This window comes from Theropithecus gelada, chromosome 1, assembly GCF_003255815.1.
Source record: "Theropithecus gelada isolate Dixy chromosome 1, Tgel_1.0, whole genome shotgun sequence".
In the NCBI taxonomy this organism is placed as follows: Eukaryota; Metazoa; Chordata; class Mammalia; order Primates; family Cercopithecidae; genus Theropithecus; species Theropithecus gelada.
Window position 1 is genome coordinate 26,800,848 of NC_037668.1, and position 4,437 is coordinate 26,805,284.

Below are 4,437 nucleotides of genomic sequence, written 5' to 3' on the forward strand. Positions count from 1 at the left end.
TTTTTTTTGAGACGGAGTCTCGCTCTGTAGCCCAGGCTGGAGTGCAGTGGCCGGATCTCAGCTCACTGCAAGCTCCGCCTCCCGGGTTCACGCCATTCTCCGGCCTCAGCCTCCCAAGTAGCTGGAACTACAGGCGCCCGCCACCTCGCCCGGCTATTTTTTGTATTTCTTAGTAGAGACGGGGTTTCACCGTGTTGGTCAGGATGGTCTCGATCTCCTGACCTCATGATCCGCCCATCTCGGCCTCCCAAAGTGCTGGGATTACAGGCTTGAGCCACCGCGCCCGGCCTGGGAAAGATTTCTGACCTGAAAGAGAGACTTGGGCATCTTTTGCTGAACGAATGGTATGAACATGTTCAGAACAATGAAGGTTCTAAACATTGTTTTCTCTCTGCCAGGCTACTTATTCCTACCATGGGCACTCAAACTGAGCCTCTTTTCTCTAGCATGCCTATAACTCCTCCCTGGGGCCCTGGGCTGAGGCTGGGATCTTGGGGCTCTAGAACCTTGCTTCTCTTCCCTGTCCCTCTAGTACCTACTATTGAAGAACTAATCCTCAAATACTAATCACTGAGGAATTATTCTTGAGTGCTTTCTTTTGTGAAGCAAAAACTGAGTATTTGGGGAATTGGTGAATGTCTTTATAAATGGCTTAGCAGGCCGGGCGCGGTGGCTCACGCCTGTAATCCCAGCACTTTGGGAGGCTGAGGCGGGCGGATCACGAGGTCAGGAGATCCAGACCATCCTGGCTAACACGGTGAAACCCGATCTCTACTTAAAATACAAAAACAGGCCGGTCGCAGTGGCTCAAGCCTATGTTCCCAGCACTTTGGGAGGCCGAAGCAGGCGGATCATGAAGTCAGGAGATCGAGACCATCCTGGCTAACACGGTGAAACCCCGTCTCTACTAAAAATACAAAAAATTAGCCAGGCGTGGTGGCACGCGCCTGTAGTCCCAGTTACTCGGGAGGCTGAGGCAGGAGAATGGCGGGAACCCGGGAGGCGGAGCTTGCAGTGAGCCGAGATCGCGCCACTGCACTCCAGACTGGGCAACTGAGCAAGACTCTGTCTCAATAAATAAATAAATAAATAAATAAATAAATAAATAAATAAATAAATAAATGGCTTAGCAGAAAATACAAGCATAAGAAACAGTCAAGGAAGAAAGCTAAAAAGAAAAAACTCATTTTTCTTATATTCAGCACTTCCGACACCAAATGTTTTCTCCTCCCATTAGGCAGTTCTCCAATTCTGGACACCAACTGGGTGTCCTGCAATCCAATTATGACACTACACAAACTTCACACTAGTTGCAAGTCTCAGATTGTGACCTATACTTCTGGCAAACTGGCTGTACATCAGGGGTTCCCATGACCATGCCTCAGATTCAGTAATTTTCTAGAATGGTTCATAGAACTCAGAAAACTGCCTTACTTACTGTTACTGATTTATTAGAAAGGATACAACTCAGGAACCAACCAAATGCAAGAGATGCATAAAGTGAAGTATGGGGATAAGGGGTGTATGGGGTGTCCATGCCCTCTCTGGTGTGCCACCCTCCCAGCACCTCCATGTGTTCACCAACCTGGAAGCTCTCTGAATCTCAAGCCCCATTGTTTAGGGTTCTTATGGAGGCGTTACTATGTAGACATGGTTGATTGAATCATTGACCATTGTTGATTGAGTCAATCGCCTCTGCCTTTCCTGAAGGCCTGGTGGGGGCTGGGGGGCGCTGAAAGTTCCAAACTTCTAATCACAAGGTTGGTTTTTCTGGCAACCAGGCTTTCATCTTCTGAGAGTCACCTCATTAACATAAACACAGGTAAGGTTGAAAGGGGCTTATTAGGCCAGGTACGGTGGCTCATGCCTGTAATCCCAGCATTTTGGGAGGCCAAGGCAGGCTGATCACCTGAAGTCAGGAGTTGGAGACCAGCCTGACCAACATGGAGAAACCTCGTCTGTACTAAAAATACAAAATTAGCCAGGCATGGTGGCGCATACCTGTAATCCCAGCTACTCGGGAGGTTGAGACAGGAGAATTGCTTGAACCTGGGAGGCGGATGTTGCAGTGAGCTGAGATCACGCCATTGGACTCCAGCCTGGGCAACAAGAGCAAAACTCCATGTCAAAAAAAAAAGGCTGGGGGGGGTGGGGCTTACTACAAATAATAAAAGATGCTCCCCTCCTAACATTCAGGACATTCTTTAATTTTTTTTAATTAAAAAATTTGTTTCTAGAGATGAGGTGTCACTATGTTACCCAGTCTTCAGTACAGTGGCTATTCACAGGTGCAATCCTCCCACCTTATCCTCCTGAGAAACGGACTACAGGCATGCACCACTGTACCTGGCTCACTTAGGAAATTCTAAGGGTTTTAGGAGCTCTGTGCTGGAACCCACTGTGCCAAAACTGGAGGAGGAAAACCAAATATATATTTCTTATTATATCACAATATCACATCCATATCACTGATATCTGTTTTGATTTTTTTTTCCAACTGCGTAGGGGTGGCAGAGCTGGGATAATAGTCCCATCTATATGTGGGAGAGGTCTGGCAATCCAAGCAGGGGATATACTTGTAATTATGTTCCTGAAGTCCAAATATGTATGTCTTGGTAAAGTTTCAGGCAGCTAAAGGTAGAAGGATTCTGCTCCCTGGATGATCCTGCAATTCTAATTTCAGAGAGTTGGTGTTGCTGCTGGGTAGGACCCTTGATGTCCCCTTGATCTTGCCCCAATCTAGAGCCAGCTCTTTCCACTTTCATCTCTTCCATCTCCTCCTCTTGCAACAAATGCCTGCCCTAATGTCCTTTTTGGGAGCTGCCCTCTGTGCCCACCTATTTGTCATTCTCTCCACCCTCTTGCCCTTGCTGAGTTTCCCTTATTTTTGGAACTGTTTGTAGTGGGAGTGGTTCCTGGCAGCTCCCTTGTCCCTACTGTGCTCAGTCCCTGAAAACTCGCCCTCACAGGAAGCACCCTCCGGTGAGCTGTTGACTTCCTTCATCATCTTCTCTCCAAATGTAGTTCCTCTGCTGTCTGTGCCTCTGAAAACTGAGGGCTGGGGTCAGGAGGTTTGCTTTTTGTAGTAAGATGGTGTCTTTCTTTCTGATTGTTTAGGTGGCAGCTTTGACTCCGGATCTACAAAGGCAGAGATTCACAGTGCACAGATAAGTAGAAAGTCAGCCTGTTCACTAGGGTGCAGGAAGAGCTCCCTCATTCCTTTGTTGGCTCTTTCTCTCCTGCAGTCATCAGGTTAGGGTGAACCCTTCCTCCCAGCATCATGCTTCGATCATCATCATGATCATCATCATCACAGTCATCATTATCATAGGCTTTCCTTACTCACCAATCCGCATGAAGCAAAGGGAGCCACCCCGACTTGATCACTTGAGAGTATCCTTACCTGCACGTAACTCTTTGTTGGCTCAGGTTACATCAGACTTAGGGTCTTCAGGGATGCTCACCCCCAAGTTGGGGTGATTCCTCAGCCTTATGTTACCTACAGAACATGAATGGTGATGATAATAGTAATATCTAAGATTTGTAAGTTGTTGTGTGTCAGATCCCATTCTAAGCACGTTTACATATATTAACTCATTTAATTCTTGCTGCTTGATGACATAGATACTATGCTATTATTATCCCCATATTATAAATGAAGAAACTGAGGCACATAAATATTAAATAATCTGCCCAAAACAAGTAAGTGTTTGAGCTAGGACCAGAACTCAGGCAGTCTGGCTCCAGAATCTGGGCCCTTTGTTTTACCCTGATAAGGGGCTGGATAAATGAAGGGCAGTAGATTGGTTGTCAAGAATGTTGTCCAGCCTAACTTATAGGGCAGAGTTTCCCTTAGCTGAGCTCAGGCATATCCACTTGGTCCCTCATAACCTAGACAGGTAAGATCTGTACCTTCTCTGGTCCCTCATCCTTCCAGGGAAGAACCAGATCCTGGCTTTACCTGACTGTCCTAGCAGATTCCTTCCAGAATTGTATCAGTGCCTTGATCTCCTCCTCTAGCTGCCTCTCCTGGTACTCTAGGGAACATGTGACCAGACTCTATGGAATTAAAAGTGGTTTCAAGTGAAATAGAGAAATGGGGCTCAGAACTTGCAAAGTAGGGCTGAAATGCAGGCCTAGAAGGAAAGAAGGGTCAATGGGCTCCCATTGGTGTATGACAGTGAGTAGGTGTGGATATCCTGAAGCTAAGGTAAACTCTCCACTTAACTCATGGGAAGGTCCTAGGCCTCATTTATTCGTCTAAATCAGTTCTCAACAAGGGGGTGCACTGCCCTCTAGGGGATATTTTGGGAATCTGTGGGGGTATTTTTTTACTTGTCACTGTGTGTGTGTGTGTGTGTGTGTTGGGCTGGGGGGTGGGGTGATGATGGTGGGGGTATTTTTTTACTTGTCACTGTGTGTGTGTGTGTGTGTGTG